Source organism: Physeter macrocephalus, chromosome 1 (genome assembly GCF_002837175.3).
Source record: "Physeter macrocephalus isolate SW-GA chromosome 1, ASM283717v5, whole genome shotgun sequence".
In the NCBI taxonomy this organism is placed as follows: Eukaryota; Metazoa; Chordata; class Mammalia; order Artiodactyla; family Physeteridae; genus Physeter; species Physeter macrocephalus.
In genome coordinates, this window is record NC_041214.2 from 46,760,305 (window position 1) to 46,784,755 (window position 24,451).

General features: G+C 43.0%; 1 long non-coding RNA gene and 1 pseudogene across 2 annotated transcripts in view; one reads left to right on the plus strand and one right to left on the minus strand.

Annotated features, from left to right (window-relative positions):
• LOC114486378 (uncharacterized) overlaps positions 1-23,670 on the plus strand; it is a 58,094-nt gene extending 34,424 nt beyond the window's left edge. For both annotated transcript variants that reach the window (XR_003680020.2, XR_008615879.1), the window contains exons 5-6: positions 6,583-6,728; positions 20,619-23,670. This is a non-coding gene — a long non-coding RNA (uncharacterized lncRNA). The remainder of the gene's footprint in view (positions 1-6,582; positions 6,729-20,618) is intronic.
• Positions 16,304-17,009, minus strand: LOC102991109 (S-phase kinase-associated protein 1-like; annotated as a pseudogene).
• Positions 23,671-24,451: the final 781 nt, after the last annotated feature.

Sequence of the window (24,451 nt, forward strand, 5' to 3'; positions counted from 1 at the left end):
TTGGGTAGTATAGTCATTTTCACAATGTTGATTCTTCTAATCCAAGAACATGGTATATCTCTCCATCTGTTTGTATCCTCTTTAATTTCTTTCATCAGAGTCTTATAGTTTTCTGCATACAGGTCTTTTTTCTCTTTAGGTAGGTTTATTCCTAGGTATTTTATTCTTTTTGTTGCAGTGGTAAATGGGAGTGTTTCCTTAATTTCTCTTTCAGATTTTTCGTTGTTAGTGTATAGGAATGCAAGAGATTTACACCAGCATAGAATGAAGAAAACCAAGATTGGGAATAAATCATGAAAAAAAAATTGTAGAGCATTTAGTTTATTGCAAGTGTTGAAAGGTGTGATTACTGAAAGAGGCAGTGCAGGGCATCATCAAGATGGTGAAGTGAGGACCCCAGGCTGTGTCCCACAGCAAAGGTTAGACAGCTACCCACCAACAGAAATAGCTCTAGGAGAGATCCGGAGTCCACTGAAGAAACTTAAGCAATGCAGTGGAGCAAAAACCGTGAGAAAAACTGCACCAAAAGAGAAAGAAGAGCAGCTCATTCTGCCTGCATCATCCCATTCCCCTCTGCTCAGTGCTGAGAGATAACTTCCCACCCAGAAAGAGGTGCCCTTGCCTGGAGAGGGAGGTTGGGTGAGCCACTAGCTTCCCAGCCTTTTGGGGCACCATGTGAAGGACCCACTTTAGTTTCATCCTGTTCAGAGACTGGCAAAGCTGAGACATGTCGGGATGGCTGGGAACAAGGAAGAAGAGCAGGGGCCACCAGAATCAGCCACACCTTGGGAGCCACTGAGGTTCCCAGTGCCCTCCTCTACAGAGGACACCAGAAGCTTTGATGTCGAGGAAACCAGTGGCCAGCACGGCCACCATGGGCCCTGAAGATTTCACCAGTTTTCTGCCATCAGCCGCCTGATGTCTTCCACTGCCCCTTCTTCACCTCCCCACTGCCACTGGAGCCCAGCGTCTGCACTGACAGCCTGCTTAGGCCTCTGTGGTGGCACGAGTGCAAGGTGCCAGCCTAAACCCTGCAGCTGACCGTCACTGCTGCGTGCACACGTGGGGCTAGCCCCTTTAGCTGTGCACCTGCACCTGCTAGCCTGACTCCCGTCACCAGCCTCCGTGCCATGTTTGTGCCCGTGTGATCCTGCAGCCACGGAAATGGCTGTTAGCATGGCTGTTATCAAAAAGACAGAGATGAGGGACTTCCCTGGTGGTGCAGTGGTTAAGAATCCACCTGCCAATGCAGGGGACACGGGTTCAATCCCTGATCTGGGAAGATCCCACATGCCGCGGAGCAACTAAGCCCATGTGCCACAGCTACTGAGCCTGCGCTCTAGAGCCTGCGTGCCACAACTACTGAAGCCTGCGTGCCTAGAGCCCATGCTCCGCAACAAGAGAAGCCACCGCAATAAGAAGCCCGCATACCACAACAAAGAGTAGCCCTTGCTCACCGCAACTAGAGAAAGACCATGCATAGCAATGAAGACCCAACATGGCCAAAAAAAAAAAAAAAAAAAGAGATGAGAAATGGTGGGTAGGATGGGTAGAAAAGGGAACCCTATTTCTCTGTTGGTGGAAATGTAAGTTGGTGCAGCCACTGTGGAAAACAGTATGGAGGTTCCTCAAAAAACTGAAAATAGAACTACCATATGATCCAGCAGTCCCCGTTGTAAGTATATGACCAAAGGAAGTGAAAATGCTGCCTCAAAGAGATACATGCATCCCCATGTTGCAGCATTATTCACAACAGCCAAGCCATGGAAACAGCCTGAGTGTCTATCAATGGATGAATGGATAAAGAAAATGTGATTGATATATATGTATATAATATAAAAAAGAAAAGGAGTATTATTCAGCCATAAAAAGTGAAATCCTATCTTGAGGGCATTATGCTAAGTGAAATAAGTCAGAGAAAGACAAGTACTGTATGATCTCACTTATATGTGGAATGTAAAAACATTGAACTCACAGAAACAAAGAGTAGAGTGGTGGTTGCTAAGGGCTGAGGGTGGGGGAAGTGGGAGGATGTTGGTGAGAGGGATAAGCTTTTACTTATAGGGTAAGTTCCAGGAATCTAATGTACAGCATGGTGACTGTAGTTAGCAATACTATATCTCATACTTGAAAGGTGCTGTGAGAGTAGAGCTTTAATCTTCTCACCATAACAACAACCACAACGAATGGTCATTATGTGAAGTCACGGATGTGCTAACTAACCTTATTGTGGTAAACATTTGCGATATATACGTGTATCAAATCATCACATTGTAAACCTTAAACTTATACAGTGTTATATGTTAAGTATATCTCAATAAAGCTGGAAAGAAAGAGAATGAATAAAAATGCTGATGCAATTTTAGGTTCCATTTTTAAAGGTGAAACATCTTTTTTTATGTTTAAAACATTGATTTGTGTGTTTTTTAGTGAGAAACGTTTGTTCATATCCTTTGTCTTTATTTTATCGGAGTGTGTCATTAATCTTTTTCGTGTTGATTTGTGAGAATTTTGTACACATTGCCCCTTTATTGTCACGTATATTGTATACGTTTTCCTTTTTGTGATCTGACATATTGTGTATGGTCACTTTTGCCTCTTAGATGCTTAAAATTTTGACCAGAAGTCAAATATGTGAATATTTTGTGTCACGTTTTAAAATATCTTCCCCCTCCAGGATTATAAAAAATATATTTTCTTCTAGTGTTTTTATAGTCTTATTTTTATATTGAAGTCTTATATTCAATTTGAACTTTATTTTCACTGATGTGTGATGTAAGATTCCATATGTATTATTTTCTGAATGAATGACCAACTGCTCCAATGTCATTAGGGTTTTTGTGCCTGGGAGTGTACCAAAGAACCTCCTATTGAGGTTCTTTGGTACTTCCTGTTTGTATGCTCCTTTGTCAGATATACTAAGAGGATTGTGCGAGCCTTGAAAAAATGAATGGGGAAGATTTTTATGGAAAAAGCAAAAGAAAATATGCTCCGGAACAGAGTGATATGATGTAAATGTCTCATGCCTCTCCTCTGCTTAAAATCCTTCAGTGAAATTCCCATGTTCTCAAGATAAGCCATACTTTCCTGGCTGTGCTTCAAGGCCCTTCCTCCCTGGCCCCCTTTTCTCTGAAGCTGCAGGTCCCTCTGCACCCTGCCTTGCCTCCCTGCTTCCACCAACATAGTAAGCTTCGTGAGGGTCAGGGTTTTTGTGGTGTCTTGCTTTCTGCTGTCCCTCCAGACTTAGAACCATGCCTGGCACATCGTAGGTGCCGGTGAATATTTGTTGTAGGAAAAACTTGCAGTTCCTGGAAAAAAACGCTCTATCCTCCAGACTTCTACATGACCTTTTCTCTGTCTTTGGCTCCTTCTCCTTACACTCTGTGCTTAGGTAAACCTGCGTGTCCTTTAGGGCTCAACTCAGATCTCCCCTGCTCTGGGGAAACCCTCTCATGCCTGGGTTAGGTCCCCACAGAACAGGCCTATTGTGGTGCTGTTAGTGTTTCGCTGTGCAACAGGGAAACTCAGAGGGACTTCCTGTCTAGAGCTATCAACAGGGTCCAACCTGCGCTTGCAAGGGATGCTCATTCTTTCACAGCACTAGGAGAGCTGCCAACAGCTGGGCCTAATAGCCACTGCAGGGCTTGCTGAGGGATTGGTCACTGGAAATGCTACCACCAGCCAGGTGTTTGGGGTGCTGAATGGCCTGGAAGGGCAGTGGGCACTCACATGTAGACTCACAGTTTGTGAGCCGGCGAGGAGTGCTGTGCTCTGCCCATCTTTCCCTATGGTCGCTCTCTTCCCTCCCCGCCCTCGTAGAGATGCCGCTCCCAGGAATCCCAGCCCAGAGAGTGGAGGCATCTGCAGGAACAGGAGCCTGGCACCCATTCCCCAGACGCAACACCGCTAAGGCAGCGGGTTAGGATTGGGTCCAGGCCGGGGCTACCCGAGCAGGGAAAAGGAGACCTGGAGAGAAACGATTGTGTGGCTTGAAGCCGCTTGCTGGTGTCCCGGGCAGGAGGAGTGCCTGCTGGGCAGTGGGTCTCCAGCAGGAAGCGGCTCTGGGGGTACCTTCTGGGGGAGGGCCAAGAGAGGGTCTGAGAGAGGGCGACACAGGGCCTGACCCCCATCAGGAGACCCGCAGTGCCGAGGCCCTCCCATCCAAAAGGGTGTGCTCCATGAGACATGGAGCCTCAGTAATAGGAGTTGCGTTTCTTCCTTCATTCTCCCTATCCTGGCACATAGGCAGGAGGGAGAGCAGGTGCTCCAGAAACTGACCTTACCTCCCTCTACTCCGCCAGCCAGGGAGAGAAGAGACACCGTTTATGTTGGAGTTTTAAAATGGAATTTTAATAGCTGAAATGACCAGAAAGCTATTCGAGCTGCCTGAGACGTTGCAATGGAAAAGAGTAATGCAGCATAATGCAGTGGGGGAGAGAATTTGGAAAAAAGAAAACCATTTTATTCATCTTTGTACTCTACTTGGTCTCATACTTGTGTCTATCTTGCTTTGGTTGGTAAGCTCCTGGAGGGCAAGACCTTGTAGGCCCAGTACCTACTACATAGTAAGTGTTCAGTAAATATTTGTTGAATGAGTGGATAAATAAATGAATGCATGAATGAATATAGCAACATGACTAAGGGAAGTCAGTAATCCCATATAATGAATTATTTTACACAATGATATACTAAAACTTACTGAGGGATGAATTGGTCTGCATCCAATCAAGAGAGAGGAACCGTACAGCAATTTGAACAGGGAAACCGTAGTATAAAGACTTACCAGTACTGCAGAGGCTTGTGGAATGAGGGATTGGGTAGTAAGAAGTAAAGAGATCTCTAAACAATACAGGATTGGCAGAGATGAGATTTCCTTATGGAGCAGCCACCACCCCTTGGACTGAGGTCCTAGGAAGAGCTCCACCCCTCCCCTCCCCCAGGTCTGAGCTCCAGATCTTATGGGGAGGGTGTGGCTGAGTTTCACTGACCGGTTGAGAGGTTGCTGTGGGGCCTCCCTGGTGGAGCCTGCTGGAAATCTGCCCTCCAGGTGCCAGGGGAGGTTGCTCAGGGGAGCTTCACAGAAGGCCCACAGCTCCAGAACCACTTTGCGGGTGCGGGGGGTATCTGGCTGCTGGGTACTGCAGGTTGTCATTCACTGTAGGAGTTGGGTGCTGGATGAATCATTTGTACTGCAGGAGCTGGAGGTGGGAGAAGCTGCCCCTGCAGCGGGAGTCTCATCAGAACCAGGAAGCAAAACTCCTTCCTCCTACCATCTCTCCAGTGCCCTCCACAGACAAAACTCAATTTCCTGCCAGCAGCCAAAGGGAAATACTTAAAGGGCCCAGATTCATTTTCACAGAGCAGGAAGGAAAGAGTGAATTTCGCTCAGAGAGGCAATAAATTAATAAAAGGTACAAGGGGGAATATACACACACACACATACATGCACGCGTACACACACACACTTTGGCTGGCTTGCTCTCTGAAGCAGAAGCTTGTGAGCCTTACTTTTTTTATTTTTTTCCTGTAGTTGAGATCATTGACAGTACTTTTTTGCAATGTCTGCACTTCCTAATTTCTAAAGGCAACTTTCTCTTATGTTCATTTCCCCAGCCCCTCCAATGTTTTTGTAAGCTTCTAATCTCTAATATTAAATCCCTTCCTGTTCAAAATACCTAGAGTGATTTCTGTTTTCCTGAATGAAGTCATTATTGACAAATGTGTAACTTTATTTTTGTTAGTTACTTAAGACCTGTGGCCAGGAATGTACACTTTGAGGCAGTAGTAAGTTCTGTAGTTACATTTAAAATTTTACATCTTTCCTTTAAGGTCAGGCTATCAGTCATCTCTTTTCCTGCCTTGAAAACACTTCCCATCCTCTTCCTGTAGACTGAGAAAACTAAGACAGTTCATTGAGCTCTTTTGAAACACTATATAATTTCCAAAGCATGTTCACATGTTATCTCTGACCCTCAGAACAGCCCTATGACAGAGGCAGGAAGGCAGTAATTCATGTGTTCATCCATCTTGTTAACTGAAAAAAAAAAAAAAAAAAAGCACACCATGAGAGCTGTGAGTTAAGTTTTGTTTGGGGCATTAAAATTTTACATCTTTCCTTTAAGGTCAGGCTATCAGTCATCTCTTTTCCTGCCTTGAAAACACTTCCCATCCTCTTCCTGTAGACTGAGAAAACTAAGACAGTTCATTGAGCTCTTTTGAAACACTATATAATTTCCAAAGCATGTTCACATGTTATCTCTGACCCTCAGAACAGCCCTATGACAGAGGCAGGAAGGCAGTAATTCATGTGTTCATCCATCTTGTTAACTGAAAAAAAAAAAAAAAAACACACCATGAGAGCTGTGAGTTAAGTTTTGTTTGGGGCAAATTGAGTACTGTATCCCAGGAGACAGTGTTTCACATAGCTCTGGGAAACTGCTCCAAAGAGGTAGTGGGTGAGGTCAGTATATATGTGATTTTGGGGAAGGGGGTATATGTGCAGTGGAACACACATGTTGGCAGAGGCTGGCTGCTAGTCATGAGGAGCAGGTGTCTCTGTTAATGATTTTAATGATTTTCTAGATATGAGAAGATGTAAGAATTTGGGCTCATCAAATCTTCTCCTGAAAATATCGAACTATCTGAAGGCCTGTTCTGCCAGTTTTCCCAGAGCACGGAGGGCCTCCTTCCTGATCTCCACTCTGAACTCCGTTCAGCGGATGTTGAAGGTCAGTGACTATGGTGGCTCATGATTTAATCCTTGTAGGGGTAGATGGCAAGTGCCAATTTTTAGTTGGCAATCTGTTTATCTGTTCAATAAATACTTACTCAACACTTATGGATGTCCCAACTCCCATGCTCTGTGTTGGGATTATGGAAGTAAAAGATAACATCTTTGCCCTCCAGAACGTACAGTCTAAGGGGCAACTAGACAGACAAATATGATACAGTAAGTGGTGAGAGGGATTCTGGAAGCCTGTAGAACAAAGAGACTACCTTTGTTTCCATCTTCAATTACAAATGAACCTTCATAATGCGGTGGAAGTTCTGTGTTTTGGTGCCATCTTAATTTTTTCTGGAGGTGTTCTTCGACCCCCTCAAGTACATTTTCAGTGGTGTTTACAGAACCTGACTTAGGCAAAGTTGAGCTTAGAGGAATCGGAGCTTTATTTGTAAAGCTTTTGGGTTGGTTAAAAAAAAAAAAGGCAGGAAATCTCATGTAACTCTCACAATCACCCTGTTATCTGGGCATTGTGACCCCCATAATATAGTTGAATAAACTGAGGCTCCAGAGAGGTGAATTTGCTTAGTGGCACACAGCCAGGGCTAAGTGGCAAGGCCTGGTTAGAACCTGTCCTGTTTCTACAGGCTTTGAAGACACGTTCTATGATGATACCACAGTGTCTCTTAAATGGTGCTCAAAGCTTTGCTTTTTTTTGAGACAGGAACTTTGAAACAGGCAAATAAGTGACAAGTGACTTTGGTTTTCTGGTCTTACTTTTTGGGCTCACATTGTCCCACCTTTTCTTATTTCTGGCATGGTTACCTGCACTTGGCTTCTCATCTGTCTACACGGAGGTGGCAGAAAAGGGGTTATCCCATTCTTCAGGTTTGACTCAGTTGAGCTGAGATGCTTCTTTGCCAGCCTGTAGTGCCTGGCCTCGTGGCCTGCTAAATACCTTTCTGCTTAGGATCCTCTCTGTGGCAGAATTAAAAAAGCTCTGAGCTTGCCTTGAAATATACACCTATAGAAGTATAGAAATCCTTGGAGATACTTGCTATGAGTGTGAAAAGGAATCAGGCATAAATTAGCCTTCACTGGTTTATGAGACAGGAAAACACTTGAGAACAGAATAAACTGTTGTTAATCTAGTGAAACACACAGAGAGTGTTATGCTTTCTGAACTAGGCTTTCTCCTTGGTGTCAGGTAGCTACCAAATGCATTCCTTTTCAAAAAAGTTGCTAAGGAAAGATAAGAACCCTTCCCTTGCCCACTGATGTAAAGTCTGCAGGATGGAATTTTGCCTAATCAGCCTTGCTCTCTAAGCTTTCACACAGTCAGTGATGTTGGCTTCTCCTGAGGCCTCATTTTAATCTTCATAGATTTCTGAAAACGGAAGCTTTGCCCAGGCTGAGACAAGCGATTCTCCCCTTTCAAACGTTAATTTATTTCTTATTTTGGGTGACTGTTTCCAAACATAGACCGCTTTCTGTACTGCTTGTCCTCATACAAGGGTTTATAATTCTCTCATAGAGGGTTTTACATGAAAATGTCCATATGCTGTAGTTTTAGAAGAAATATTTTGAGCAGTGAGATGAGAATGGGTTATAGCCAAGTCCTTGTGCAGTCTGAGAATCCCACTTTTAAAATATAACTGTTACAGGCAGTAATCAGAGTGGCTAAAAGTGTGGGCCCTGTTGTCAAGCAGACTTGGGTCTGCATCTTATTTTTGTTGATTATTTTTTTATTAATCTTTACCGAGTTACTCTTCCTCCCAGATACATAGTTTAACTGTCTGAAAAAAGAATACAAGTGGTATCTCCTGTTGATCTCCTTGATCCATGTTTTACCATGGGGTAAAAATTATTTTACAAATTAAATGGCTTTGAGCACCTTCTCCCTACCCCTGTGAAAAGTATCCTGTTTGCCTTTCTAGAAAAACTCTGAATTCTTCTTCTCCCTGCCCTGCCCTGCAAGGCTGATCATGATGAACTTTACGGACTCCAGGCTTTGGTTGGGAGCAGCTGATGGGAAGTGTCAGGGAGATTTGCAGGGTGGAGGAAAGTGAGCTCAGGATATTTTTTTCTATCCTCTCTGGATTCCGATAGCTGCTTTTCCCTCGCCTCTCTAGGGGTGGTAAAGGTAAGTATCCCTAGCTAATCTAGGCTCCTTCATCTGTCTTGGTTTCCCTTAAGCCCACCTCCATCTTTGAAAACAGTGCCTGTATTAAACTCTGCTCAGGTATCCCATTTGAAGGGCTGTCGGTTTCCTGCTGGGAGCCTGAACTGAAGAAGGCTCTCTCCCTGCAGTTCCTTAAGGATGACAGGGCATGCTTTCTCAGTTCAGGGTGGGAGTCCTGCATGGTATTGCTCAGTGGGCCAGTTTGGGTTGTTGCTGCCATCAGGTGTTGCTGCTGAAATGGGCCTCGTGCCTTCCTTCTGTGTTCCTCCCTGATGATCTGGAGTGAACCCCATCCATCCATTTCTAGTGCCTGATCGTCGAGCCTGGTGTGATCCCAGCCCATGCCTGTGGAGCAGCCATGGGAGGTAGAACACCAATGCTGCCTCGGGACAAGACCAGCAGTAGCCATTCTACCTGCCTTGGTCTTTGGCCCTTGGGCATCCAGTGCACATGAGCGCCACAGGCCTGACCTCGCCCAGCTACTCAGCTCATGGAGTTCTGTCTCACACATCCAGCCATCTCCCCCAGCGCAAGCCTGCCGGGCAGGGTGGCTCTGTAGTACGTGGCCTTCCTAGTTCTCACACATGCTTTGTGTGGAACAAGTCCGGTCTCTCCCAGAAATTCTCTACGTGTTCCATGGAGTCCGTGGTTAGAACTGTGATGCAGTACAGTGGTTTCCTTTGTTTTATATGTTTAAAAACATAATTCTAAGACGGTGTTGGTAGACTTCACAAGACTGCCAAAAGGGGCCATGGCACCCAAAAATGTCACCTGCTATCTAGCAGGCAGCATCCCCACCTGGTGAGAAACACCTCTTTCTGGGGATATGACATGGGCCTGTTAATACTCACTTTGCAGGGTGGTTCAATGAGATGATAAATGGAAAGCACTCGGTTTCCACTTGCTCACCGTGGCAGGTACTGTGCTGTTATCTAGTATCATAAAAATCATAAATACCTTAGGTTCTCCATCTTATTCAAAGCAATAATCTGCTTCAAATGTCAGAAAATGGGGAAAATGATCCTTCTCTTTCTCCATTTTTCCCAACCTCCTTCCCCACCCCCACTGATATACACTAGCTAGGGAGTTCCTGTTTCCAGGAGTGGGGTGATACTTTCCTCTCCTTTCCCCATCCCCAGCCTCCACTCCTGCCCCGCCTTCCCAGACTCAAGTGCACATCTGCCACAAACCAAATTAGTAAGACGCCTGCCCATAGTAATGGGTTTGCAAGTTAATTTTGCTGTCATTGGTTGGTGCCTGCTTTGTCCTAGGCCCTGTGCTTAATATGAGATGAAACACCTGATCTGGGTTTAATTATTGTGCCATTTCATCCAACTGGGTTAAGCTGCCATGGAATGCATTGTATTTCTGACTTCTTACTTCAAGCCAGAATGATATTCTAAAAGGTTGATGAAATATACTTGGAAGAGAATTAATTGCTGGTTTAGGGGAGATTATGACAAATTAATAAAAGGAGACAAAGGAGAGGAGAGGAAACTGATTTCAATTTGACTTAGACAAGGGATAGAAAAAACATATTTTGAACCTTGAGTAAGTTTGCTTAAAATATTTAATGTTGTTTTTATAGTAATTATTTTCTTGAGTTTTATTTCCTAGAAGTTGAAGGGTGGATTGAATGATGTATTATGAATCAAGAAATTGTGAACTGGGTATTGTTTGGACAGTTGATACTTAAGAAGCTGGTTTTTGTTGTTTTAAACTTTGTCTGAAGCACAATTTTACAACTGAATAAGATACCTGTGGGGATTGGTGGAAAAATATTTGCAAAGTGTTTTGTCCTTAGAGCAAAGCCTTTTATTGGTGGAGGGATTAGCATTAATGTTCCTTTGTGTAATATTTTAGTTTGGACCTGTTATCTTAATATTGCCCTCAGAATCCAACATGCTAGAATCTCCAGTAGCTTTTACATTAGGTATATTGAGCTTAATGAACTTCGAACAAGCCAGGCAGCATTTAGAGATGAGGCTGTACCTCTTGGCTCTTTGGAATCTGGGCAGCCCTGAGCACACCCACTCAAAGAATTTCCAGCCTGCAATGACATTTTTCGTGCCATACTTTGAGCTCCAAAGTATAGCGGCACATGTGTGGACTTTGGAATTAACACATTTGGGTTCAGATGCTAGTTCTGCCACCTACTAGCTGTGTGATCTTAGAGGTTTACTTAACCTCTTTGAGCCTTGGTTTACTCATTTGCAATAAAGGGATAATAATGGCAACCTTGAAGCCTTGTTTTAAAGATTAGAATTAGTGAAAATCAAGATTTTCTTATGATGCCAGGCACAGAGTCAGTGCTAAATATATGGTAGAAGTTGGGGATCCTCCCGGACCGGGGCACAAACCCATGTCCCCTGCATTGGCAGATGGACTCTCAACCACTGCGCCACCAGGGAAGCCCTAAATGTAGTGTCTCTAAAGGCACAAACACTGTAAGGACCAGACTCTAGGTGCACAGCTGGCACAGAATGAATAATTGTTGAATTAATTGGATGAGCTCCTTCCATTTTCAGGTGATCGCTAACATCCCATCTAATACCAATTTCTTTTTAAAAAATTTTTATTGAAGTATAGTTGATTTACAATGTTGTGTTAGTTTCAGGTGTACAGCAAAGTGAGTCAGTTATATATATACATATATCCACTCTTTTTCAGATTCGTTTCCCATATAGGTCATTACAGGGTACTGAGTAGAGTTCCCTGTGTTACCCAGTAGGTCCTTATTAGTTATCTATTTTATATATAGTAGTGTGTATGTGTCAATTCCAATCTCCCAATTTATCCCTCCCCCGCTTAGCCCCTGGTAACCATAAGTTTGTTTTCTATGTCTGTGACTCTATTTCTGTTTTGTAGATAGGTTCATTTTAGTGTCAGTTTCTACGAGTCTATGAACGACCCTTATGGACAAGTGGTGTCACTGCTGGGAGCGGGAGTGTTGTGTGTGCAGCCACGTTTATGAGTAAAGATCTGCCTGCAAGTGTCTAGGGGAGAGGAGGCGGGCAGCGTGGACAGGGTGAGGTTGTCTTTCAGGAGAGTGGCTCACCCTGGGCACTCCTCTCTGTGGCTCTGACACTGTCCCTCCGAGCAGGGCCTGAGGAGGCTGCTGGGAGAGGCCGTGGAAGGTATCTTGAAGGCACTTTTGCCTCTGAACAGAAAATGTGTTTCACAAAGTGGGTAGATTTCTTTTTTCTTTTTAGTTGAAGTATAGTTGACTTTCAGTATTATATTAGTTTCAGCAGTGTGATTTGATATTTTTATGTATTATGCCCCATACAAAGTTATTACAACATGATTGAGTATTTTCTCTGTGCTGTACATTATATCCTCGTGACTTATTTATTTTATAACTGGCAGTTTGTACCTCTTAATCCCCTCAACTATTTCACCCATCACCCCAACCCCTTCCCCCAGCAACTACTAGTTCACTGTATCTATGAATATGTCTCTGTTTTGTTATATTTATTTTGTTTTTTAGGTTCTACATATAAGTGAAAACATACAGTATTTGTCTTTTTCTTTCTGACTTATTTCACTTAGCGTAATACCCTCTAGGTTCATCCATGTTGTCACAAATGGCAAGATTTCATATACATGTATATAACATATCTTCTTTATCCATTTGTCTATTGATGGATGCTTAGGTTACTTCCATATCTTGACTATTGTAAATAATGTTGCAATGAACATTAAGGTGCATATATCTTTTCAAGTTAGTGTTTTCATTTTCTTCATAAATACCCAAAAGTGGAAATGCTGGATTGTATGGTGGTTCTATTTTTAATTTTTTGAGGAATCTCCATACTGTTTTCCATAGTGGCTGCATTCAATTTACATTCCCACCAGCAGTGTACGAGGGCTCCCTTTTCTCCATATCCTCACCAGCACTTGTTATTTGCAGTCTGTGTGTGTGTGTGTGTGTGTGTGTGTGTGTTTTATTGTTTTATTTTTTTTTAACATCTTTATTGGCGTATAATTGCTTTACAATGGTGTGTTAGTTTCTGCTTTATAACAAAGTGAATCAGCTGTACATATACATATATCCCCATATCTCCTCCCTCTAGCGTCTCCCTCCCATTCTCCGTATCCCACCCCTCTAGGTGGTCACAAAGCACTGAGCTAATCTCCCTGTGCTATATTTGCAGTCTTTTTGATAATGGCCATTCTAACAGGTGTGAGGTGATAATCTCATTATGGTTTTGATTTGCATCTCTCTGATGATTAGTGATGTTGAGCATCTTTCATGTGCCTGTTGGCTATTCATATGTCTTCTTTGGAAAAATGGCTATTCAGATCCTCTGCCCATTTTTTTAGTCGAGTTTTTAAAAAAAATTTATTTATTTAATTTATTTTTGGCTGCATTGGGTCTTGTTGCTGTGTGTGGGCTTTCTCTAGTAGTGGGGAGTGGGGGCTACTCTTCATTGTGGAGAGCGGGCTCTAGGCACGTGGGCTTCAGTAGTTGTGGCACATGGGCTCAGTAGTTGTGACTTGTGGGCTGTAGAGCTCAGGCTCAATAGTTGTGGTGCACGGGCTTAGTTGCTCCGTGGCATGGGGGATCTTCCTGCACCAGGGCTCGAACCCGTGTCCCCTGCATTGGCAGGCGGATTCTTAACCACTGCGCCACCAGGGAAGCCCCCCTTTTAAAAAATTTATTTATTTTTGGCTGCGTTGGGTCTTCGTTGCTGTGCGTGGGATTTCTCTAGTTGCAGAGAGCAGGGCCTACTCTTCGTCTTGGTGCATGGGCTTCTCATTGCGGTGGCTTCTTTTGTTGTGGAGCACAGGCTCTTGGCACGTGGGCACAGTAGTTGTGGCTCACGGGCTCTAGAGCGCAGGCTCAGTAGTTGCGGCGCACGGGCTTAGTTGCTCTAATGTGGGATCTTCCTGGACCAGGGCTCTAACCCATGTCCCCTGCCTTGACAGGTGGATTCTTAACCACTGCGCCACCAGGGAAGCCCCGAGTTGTTGTTGTTTTGTTGTTGAGTTGTCTGGGTTCTTGTATATTTTGGATATTAACCCCTTATTGAATATATATTTTGCAAATATTTTCACCCATTCAGTAGGTTGCCTTTTCATTTTGTTGATAGTTTCCTTTGCTATACAAAAGCTTTTTAGTTTGGTGTAGTCCCATTTGTTTATTTTTGTTTTCGTTTCCCTTGCCTGAGGAGACAGATCCAAAAAAATATTGCTTAAGCTGAATCAAAGAGCATGCTGCCTGTTTTCATCTAAAAGTTTTATTGCTTCAGGTCTTACATTTAAGTCTTTAATTGCTTTTGAGTTTATTTTTGTATGTGGTGTCGGCAGGTAGTCCAGTTTCATTCTTTTACGTGTAGCTGTCCAGTTTTCCCAACACCATTTATTGAAGAGGCTGTCTTTCCCCCATTGTATATTCTTGCCTCCTTTGTCGTAGATTCATTTACCAAATAAACGTGGGTTTACTTCTGGGCTCTCTGTTCCTTTCTATTGATCTATGTGTCTGTGTTTGTGCCAGTACCGTACTGTTTTGATTACTGTAGCTTTGTAGTATAGTCTGAAGTCAGGGGACATGATACCTCCAGCTCTCTCCTTTCTCAAGATTGCCTTGGCTATTCAGAGTGTATTTTTCATTTCAGTTTTTGTATTTTTCAGCTCTGATTGGTTCTTTTTAATATTTTCTAACACTTTGTTGAAGTTTTCACTGTGTTGCTGTATTCTTCTGCTGGGTTTGGTGAGCATTTTTATTACTGTTGCTTTGAACTCTTTATCAGGTAAATTATTTACAACCATTTCATTAGGATTTTCTCCTGGGGTTTTATTTTGTTCTTTCATTTGGTACAAATTACTTTTTTAAAAAAAATTTTTATTGGAGTATAGTTGATTTACAACGTTGTGTTAGTTTCAGGTGTACAGCAAAGTGAATCAGTTATACATATGTCCACTTTTTTTAGATTCTTTTCCCATATAGGCCATTACAGAGTGTTGAGTAGAGTTCCCTGTGCTATACAGTAGGTCCGTATTAGTTATCTATTTTATATATAGTAGTGTGTATATGTCAATCCCAGTCTTGCAGTTTATCCCTCCCACCCCCCCATCCCTTGGTAACCATGTTTGTTTTCTACATCTGTGACTCTACTTCTGGAACAAATTACTTTGTCATCTCATTTTGCCTGGTTTTCTGTGTTTGTTTCTATAAGGTGGGTGAAAGAGTTACCTCTCCTCGTCTTGAAGGCGTGGCCTCGAGTAGGCATGTCCCTATGCAGACTGTGTGCACCTGCAGCTTTGGTGGGAGGGCTGGATCTGGAGCTGGGTGTGTGCTGGGGTTTTTCCCAAGGCAGGCGGAGGGCTGCTGCCTTGTCAGGAGGGCTGGAGCTTGATCTGGGCATGGGTTGGGGGCTTCTGAGGCAGTCTTGGCAGGATGGCTAAAGCTCCAGGCTCTTTTTAATCTGCTGCTTTGTGCCGATGAGCTTGTGTGTGACCCTTTAAGAGTGGAGTCTTGGTTTCCTACAGCCCTCAGGCTCTCCTGGATGTAAACCCTGCTGGTTTTCAAAGCCAGTTATGGGGGTTCGTCTTCCCTGTGCTGGACCCTGGGCCTGAGGTGCCCAGTTGTGGAGCCCAAACCCCTTATCCTTAGGGGGGACCTCTGAGTTTGTGATATCCCCTCCTGTTTGTGGGTTGCTGCTCTGGGGGTGTGGGTCCTGACTAGATTATGTCTCTGCCCCTGCTTCCTGTCTCAATATGGTTTATTCTTAATATCCCTATAAGGGCTGTCCTGCTAGTCTTCAGATCGTTCCCTGGGAGACTTGTTCTGCATGTAGCTGTGGTTTTGGTATGTCCACGGGAGGAGGTGTGCTCAGGATCTTCATATGTATTATAAATAATTGTATGCCAATAAATTTGAAATTTGAAATGATTACATTACTAAAATAAAACTTACCAAAACTAATCCAACAAGACCTAAAACCCCTATAAACCTTTTTTTTTTTAAAAGAACTTCTTGTGAAGAAATATCAGGCCCTAAAACTTTTTTGACAAATTCTTTTACGTTTCAAGGAATAGATCCTTGGAAATTTTACACAAAGTCTTCCAGAAAGAAGAAAAAGAGGGAATTCTCCACAACTCATTTTTAGAGACTGGCATAACGTTTGTTTTTAATTTTTTTTGCAAGTTGTCTTATTTACAATGTCAACTTTCAAAAGTCACTAAACTGGACAATAAATTAGGCAGAAATTGCTTTACAAAAAGAGGGAAAGCCCCAAATGCCCCTTTCTATAGAGAATCAACAGTTCAGTTTTATTCAGAGCAAAGAAAAAAGAAATTTGATCATACTAGAAGAAACTCAGCCATAGGTTTGGAATCTGTACTGAAACTACACATGCAATGAGGACAATATTCCACTAATAAAATTGATTTGCTGCTGCATTTGTCGATTGTTTTTCTAATATTAACATTTATAAACAGAGCATTGCAACTAGTATTTGGAACAATTCTTACAGTGTTACAGCGTCAGGCACAAAATTTCACTTCTCCTCACACCACTGGTTCTCTTTGGGTACCTGGGCTTCCTCTTCTTCCGTAAAATCATTTTTGATATTGAATGTCTTTCAAATCTCCTCAGGAGTTTTCCTCTTGATCATAATGGCAACCGTATTGCAGATAACATCAACAAACCTTTGATGTCTAAGTAGTTTGCAGCCAGGATCAGCTCAAAAAGTGTTCCTTGGTCAACTTTCAGGAATTCTTGATCCGAAGCAGGGATATCATCTGTTCACTTTTCTTTGTCCTCACCATCCACAGGAGGAGGAGGATCATCCTTGTGGTGGGTGCACCACTGAATGACCTTTTAAATATTGCTGCATTAACATTTGGCAAAGGGACTGGGTCATCATCTCCTTCATCATCCATTCCCAAATCTTCCAACATGGTCTTGATAGTCACAGACTGTTTGGCAATTTCAGCATCAACTTGAGAATATCTCTCCATTAGAACTCTGCAACGTAATTGAAGGCATGGTGTTAGGTCTCAAGGAGACTGTGGGCTGGAGACTGATGAGAGCAGGCCGGCGTCTGCAAACAGAAAAACAGAAAGGCGGAGAACAAGGCCAACACCTGCTCTGTTTCATTCTTGACATGGTTTATCTGTGGTGCTTTTTTATCTGTGCCTACTTTTTTCTTGGCTAGGGTTGACAGACATTTGTCTATTTTAGTATCTTTCCAAAGGACTGATTTTTAGCTTTGTTGATTCTGTCTCTTTATATATCCTTATTTTATTTTATTATTATTTTATACAGCATAGTTGATTTACAATGTTGTGTTAGTTTCAAGTGTACAGCAAAGTGAATCAGTTATACATATATCCCCTCTTTTTTAGATTCTTTTCCCATATAGGTCATTACAGAGTATTGAGTAGAGTTCCCTGTGCTATACAGTAGGTCCTTATTAGTTATCTATTTTATATATAGTAGTGTGTATATGTCAATCCCAGTCTCCCAATTTATATAGATAGATCTATATGGATATAGAACAAAGTGGAAAAATCATATATCATTACCTTTATATTATATATACATATGTATAAGATATATGTTCCCTTTTATCTCATTCCATTTTTCCCCTCTGTTTAGAAGTTTTATGTTTTATGTATATTATTTTGGTGATAACCGTTTCTATTTTAACATGCCTATTTAACAAAGTCTAAAGTTTGTATATATTTTTGCCTTCTTTCTGACAATACATTGAGCATAGAATATTATAATTCTCATCATCCTCTTTGAGTTTATATGTTATTCTTTTTCAGCATTCTAGTTCTGTCCTGCCTTCTCTCTCATTATCCATTATTATTATTGTTTTAAACAGTTCATATTTGTTTAGATTTCCTCACATGTTTACTAACGTCTTTGACCACTATCTTTCTTGAGTCTCAGATCTTTGATCAGGTATATGTTTCCTTAGGCCTGAAGTACATCCTTTAGAATTTTCTTTACCAAAGGACTATTGGTGGTAAATTCCTTCAGTTTTTGACTTAAATTCTTTCAAGAAACTGACTTTAATTCTTCCTTGTTCTTGAAAGAAGTTTCTTTGGGTATAAAAATCTAGGTTGACATTTATTTTCTTTATGCACATTAAATATGTTATTTCACTGTCTTTCAGCTTTCATTTTTACTTCTCCAAGTTCAACTATAATTGCCATTCCTAAGTTGATGATATTTTCTTCTCCCTTTTTATGATCTTCTCTTTTTCTTTGGTGTTCAGAAGCTTCACTGCTTTGTCTCAGTGAGAATTTCTAAAAAACCCCTTGATGTGACGATTGCTGTCTTTCACCAATTCTGTAAATTCCCTTCATGGTTTCCTTGAATAGTGCTTCCACTCAATGCCTCTATTATTTCCACCTGAAACTCCAAGTGGACATAAGTTGGACCCTTTTGTATTCTCTATGCCTTCAGACCTCTATTTTATATTTCTCTCTCTTTGTCTCTGTGAGGTGCATCCTGGTGCATATTTTCAAAGTCGTCATTTTCCTTAAACATGTAAAACATTGTTATTTTTCATTTTGTATTGTAGGGTTCCAGTATCTGAAGTCTTTGTGGGATTGACTATATGGTTTGTTGTTTTTCCTGGCTCTCACTTGTGGTATGTTGCTTCTCTGTGTTTAGTACTTTTATACTGTGAGCTGTTTGTTTCCCTTGGAACTTTATCTATGTGAATTTTTTGAGGCCTGGGATGTTGGTGTTACTCCAGTGAGGGTTTGTGTTTGCTTCTGCCATTTACCTTGGCGTATTGCTACGCCAGGGCTGACTTTATTTTTTTTATTTATTTACTCTTTAATTAATTAATTTTTATTTATTTATTTTGGCTGCATTGGGTCTTCATTGCTGCGGGCAGGTTTTCTCTAGTTGTGGCAAGCGGGGGCTACTCTTTGTTGTGGGGCGCAGGCTTCTCATTGCGGTGGATTCTCTTGTTGTGGAGCACGGGCTCTAGGCACACAGGCTTCAGTAGTTGTGGCACGTGGGCTCAGTAGTTGTGGCGCACGGGCTTAGTTGCTCCGCGGCATGTGGGATCTTCCCGGACCAGGGCTCGAACCCGTGTCCCCTGCATTGGCAGGCAGATTCTTAACCACTGCGCCACCAGAGAAGTCCCGCCAGGGCTAACTTTAAATTAAATTCTGTACTTGAGGTGTGTGTGTGTTTATCACATAATTAGTCTGTATTTGGACCACAAACCTATGTGAGAGCTGGTTTGTGGTAGTGAATTTTTTTAAGAAATCTAAAAAATTTTAGGCAGCACTAAGGATGAAAGAGGCAAGTTTATGTTATTCTCTTTGTGTGTTTCCACTGAAGTGTATAGTTAGACTCTTTACTTGGGTGGCCCTAGAGTTTTCCTCTCTTGTCTGCATCCCTATAGCTTTGAGCACCAAGGCTTTCTTTCCATTTAGGCCGTTGCTTCAATTGAAATGTTTATTACCTTTTTCTGGCACTACTGTAATAGCTGCTTTGTTTCTTGGTCCAAGGATTTCCCCCTCTCTCTCATTTTTAAGCTGCTGTCAGAGTGATCTTTCTAAAAAATCAAAAGGATAATCTGATTGTCATACAGACAGAGAAGAAACATCCGATGTGAAAAGAATTTCACAACTGTCCGTAGGCTGTAGTTGGACTCTCCCCTCAGCCACAGCAGACTCTCCAGCCACTCCCCTACCCTGTGCGTTCTGTACTCAAGCTGTGCTAGATTCTTCATCATTTTCTGAGTAATCTACAGCATCTTCTTGCCTTTGCACATGCTGGGATCCCACCTGGGACACCTCTGAACCTCACGACTGGGACCAGGGCAAGGCAAGTGAGTGTCTGGGCTTCAGAATTTAAGAAGATACTTGCTGTCAGGCTCGTACAGGTGCTGTCTTGCTTCTGCCGAATGAACTGCCTAATGCAGTTGTCAAAGTCAAACTCCTGTGTTACTTGTTTACCTTCCTACAGAAGGAAAGTAGCCTGTGCTAAATACCATATCCCGGGAGGACAGGAGCCATGTCTGTTAGGTATTGTTTCACCAGTGTCTGGAACAGTACCCAGCACAGAGCAGGTGCTCAGTAAATACTTGGTGAATGAATGAATAAATAAGTAGATTCTGAGTTTCTTGATGGCAGAGAATAAGTCATGTTCCTCTGTTCCCTGCTGTCTCATAATTCATTCATTCTGGATCCTTGAAAGATGTTTGTTTGTTAGTTGCACACGTGGAAGGAGGAGGCTCTGTTTAGTCCTATCCAGGCCTGGCAGCTTTCTGGGTGAACCTCAGTGCTGTGACTCACATGTTGTCTGCTTGCTTACAGCTCCTTCCTCTTGATGTTTTATGGAGGGCGTGGATGCAGGTGGGTGAGGCTTTCAAAGCTGGCTGGCCATCAAATCACTGGGAAGATTTTAGGGTACACATGAATTCTTGAACCCCTTTCCCAGAGTCTCTTTCTCCATTTTTCTGAGGCAAAATCCAGGAGTCTGCACTTTTACAAAATCACTATGTGGTTCTGGTAATCAGTCAAGTGTGGGCACCAGGACACCACAGCACCAACTGTCTAATTTTAATTTTCCAAATATTCGCGTGCATTTTAAAAGAATAGTGATTGCTACAACGATTTCAGAATCCTGCATGTTTTAAAAATACTTACACATCTGCAAAATGTTTCTTAAACATGCCACGAGATATTCATACGGTTCAAATTTGACCTCTATTTATTATCCATCTTCAGGAAGATTCTAATGCCATCCCAGATGACACCGTGCTAAATGGATGGAATGGAAAGTGTTGGCAGTGAAGAAAGCAGAAAGGAGGAAAAAGGTGGACTGTAAAATAATTCCAGTTTCTACAGAAAATAACTTCCTCATCAGAGAAGGAATTCCATAAATAATTGAGAAAGCTGACGGAACATTTAAAATAGCTGAAGGAAAAACACGCACATTCAATGTGAGCCTCGACCCTGCAGTGATGGTTAGATCTGAGAAGTACGTTGCAGGCGTTTGGGAGTAATGGGTGTCATGGAGGCGTCATATTCAAAGCCGTTAAAAATAACCCACTCCCTGAGAAATAAACACCTAGCCTAAGCCCTTAGGAATTCTCAGAGAGGGACAGAAATAGCTCCTGTAGTTCCCATTGCTCTTTAATTTCTACTCCTACTATTTCATTATTCGTCATTTCTGTGCAGTTTGCTTCGTCTATTTATTTAAAATGCGATTCCAGACGACAGGCAGCAGTCCCAGTGTTCTGTGTCTTGCATAGCCCTTTCCACCCCGGGAAACAGAAATTATATAACTTGTTTTCAGTTGTGCAGGCGGGGGAGGATTCACATGTTTGCTTTGGTGAGATTCCAGGAAATAATTTTAAGTGTTTATCTAAAGTTTATTCAGACTGTCTTGATCTAGAAGTTAGACAGGAAACCTAGCAGCAAACTGAAAGAAACCAGGCTCTGAAGAGGGGGAACTCTAAGTGTAGCCAGAAGGGTTGAACTGTGACACCCTGGGGTATTCATACCATGGAAAGTGGGAGGCTTGATTCGAGGGCTTATGTGATTTAGAAGCTGCGTCAGTATCAATATTTGCTACCACTTCCTGTTGCTCATCGGTCTGGTTGCTGTTGCTATATAATAACCTGCCCTAACACTTCCTAAACTGGTATAAACTGGTATAAACTTTCACCTCGCTCATGATTTTGTGGGTGAGGAATCTGGAAAGGGCTCGGCTGGGTGGCTCTTGCGGAGGTTGCAGTCAGATGCTTGTCGTCTGCAGGATTTACTGGGCTAGGTGTCCACGCAGGCTCCGTTACGTGGCTGACTGCTGGCTGTCCACTGGGAGCACTGAGAGCTTCGCCGGGTCGTTCCCTGGAACATCTATGTGTGGACTCTCCATCATGATGAGCTGCGTTAGTCAGACTCCCTGCGTGGGAGCCGACCTCTCCCAGAGCAGGCATCCCACGAGGGGAGGCAGAACCTGGATGGCCTTCCCTGACCTAGCCACAGAGAGCACTTCCATGGCACTCTATTGGCCGAAGTGGCCACAAGTCCGCCCAGACTCAATGGGAGAAGACATGTCCTTCACCTCTTCACAGGAGGAGTGGGAAGGAATTTGTGGCCATTAAAAAAATTCACACTCACATAAAAACCAGACATTACATAAAATATTGGGTTGGCCAAAAAGTTCGTTTGGGTTTTTCTGTAAAATCTTGGGAAAATCACGAACGAACTTCTTAGCCAGCCCAAAATATAGCTTACTTAATCCTCACAAAACCCTATGAGGTAGGTACTATTATTGTTCATGTTTTACAGATAGGAAATCGAGGTTCAGAGAGGTTAAGTTATTTGCCGTAGGTTGCACAGCTAGTAAGAGGTTGAGTGGTACATGAACCTACAACTGTCTGTCTCCAAACGTTTACTGTCTGTGTTGAGTTGCACAGTGTTTTAAAGGCTCAAACGTTGTCTCAGATCTCAATCATTACAGCTATTCTAGGCAACTGGATAATTCCACCCAGTCTAGAATGCCAACACATGAAGTGCCAGTTTGGGTATCTTGTCAGTCCGTTTGAAGCAAGGAGCATTCATTTGAGGATGTGGTCCTTTGCCCTGAGGTAGAGAGCTGCTCAGTCCCTTATCCAGAGATGGAATCTGGCCTGTATCACTCAAGTAGCCCAAGACAAAAGTAGGATCTTGTGTGATACTGGGGGAGGGGAGGGGAGGTTACAGTGGCTTCCCTGAGGTGGGTGGGTACATGTGAAGCAGATGTGGTAATTATAGGGGAGGACCCTGCAGCAGGGGTCTCAGCTGGTCATTGGCCTGTCCAATGTGAACTATGCCAAGTGCCCGTGTGGCCACGTGGACAGATAGAACCACAGAGCGTGCTCGGGGGCCTGCTTGGCTGAGAGCAGAGGCTGTCCTGAAGGTCCCAGAGACAGGCAGGCCTGGGCTGAGAGGGGACGAGAACAGAGCTTGACAGTCAGAGGAGGGCAGTGAGAAGACCCCAGGGGAGGGCCCTACCGAGCGCCTGCTGCCCGAGGCACACAGTTATGATTATCCTCCCGTTTGTGGGTCGCCTGCCCCAGGGTGTGGGTCTCTGCTGGAAGGCAAAGACCTTGGGCGGTAATTCTCCTTTTCTTCCTCAATCTTTTCCTTGCTTCTACTATTTAATAAATATTTGTGGATAGCATCCTGGGCCCCTGGAAATAGAGTGACGAGCGAGTTAGGCATCTTTGCCCTCATGGAGCTTACAATCTAGGTGGAGGAGCAGAGCCATTAGATTAATAATTACACATGTAATACCTGATGACCAAGTGATAAGTTCTGAGAGAGACTTCTAACTGCCCCCTCCCCATCCACTCTGCTCTTTTTAGCAGTGGAGTCGCCTAGAATAGTAGCAGGGTATGTGGCTATAAACTATCAATAAATTTCCCAGCCTCCGACGCAGCTAGGAGTGGTCATGTGAGTCAGTTCAGGCTAATAAAAGTGATGGGTGTCACTTCCATGTCCTGTCCTTAAAATGAAGACTGGTTGCCCTATATCTTTCCCCTGCTCCTTCCCACTAGCAGGTAAATAGTAGCAATTTGAGCAGATACCTTGGACCTAGAGATGGAAGTTTTCCATGGAGGATGGTCTTGCCAGTTTTTGTCCCCTATTATTATAATGACAGATTAGCTTTTACCCTAAACGAATACCACAGTAGTTGTATGAAAAAGTATAGTGTGAAATGAGATACCCCTACACGCCTATTAGAATGGCCAAAGTCCAGAACACTGACAACACCAAATGCTGGCGAGGATGTGAAATATACAGATGGCAAAAAAGATGCTCCACATCCCGTGTCATCAAGGAAATGCAAACTAAAACAATAAGATACCCCTGTACAGCTATCAGAATGACCGGAATGCAGAACACTGACAACACCAAATGCTGGCGAGGATGTGAAGCAACGGGAACCCTCATCACTGCTGGTGGGAATGCAACATGGTGCAGCCACTTTGGGAGACAGTTTGGTGGTTTCTAACAAAATCAAGCATACTCTTACCGTATGATCCAACAATCACACTCCTTGGCATTTATACAAAGGAGTTGAAAACTTATGACACTCCTTGGCGTTTATACAAAGGAGTTGAAAACTTATGTCCACGCATAAACCTGCACATGAATGTTTATAGCAGCTTTATTTATAGTTGCCAAAACTTGGAAGCAACCAAGATACCCTTCCAAGGGTGAATGGATACATGAACTGTGTTTCATCCAGACAATGGAGTATTATTCATTGCTGAAAAGAAACAAGTTGTCAGGCCAGGAAAAGACACGGAAGAAACTTAAATGCATGTTACTAAGGCAGAGAAGCCAATAGGAAAAGGCTACGTGCTACATGATTCCCACTATATGACACTCTGGAAAAGGCAGAACTATGGAGACAGTAAAAAGGACACTGGTTGCCAGAGGTTGAAGGCATGGGGAGAGATGAACAGGTGGAGCGCAGGGGATTTTTAGGGCGGCAGAACTGTTCTGTATGACGCTATAACGATGGATATGTGTCATTCTACATCTGTCCAAATCCATAGAATGTA